Genomic DNA, 223 nt, shown 5'->3' with positions numbered 1-223 from the left:
TGGCATTGCCTTTCTTTGGGATTGGAATGAAAACTGACCTTTTCCAGTCCTGTGGCCACTGCTTAGTTTTCCAAATTTGCTGGCATATTGAGTGCAACAGTTTCACAGCATCATCTTTGAGGATTTGAAATAGCTCAACTGGAATTCCATCACCTCCACTAGCTTTGTTCGTAGTGATGCTTTCTAAGGCCCACTTGACTTTACATTCCAGGATGTCTGGCTC

This window comes from Bison bison, unplaced genomic scaffold (genome assembly GCF_000754665.1).
Source record: "Bison bison bison isolate TAMUID 2011002044 unplaced genomic scaffold, Bison_UMD1.0 scf7180017864318, whole genome shotgun sequence".
Classification (NCBI taxonomy): Eukaryota; Metazoa; Chordata; class Mammalia; order Artiodactyla; family Bovidae; genus Bison; species Bison bison.
Note: the sequence above shows the minus strand (reverse complement) of the source record.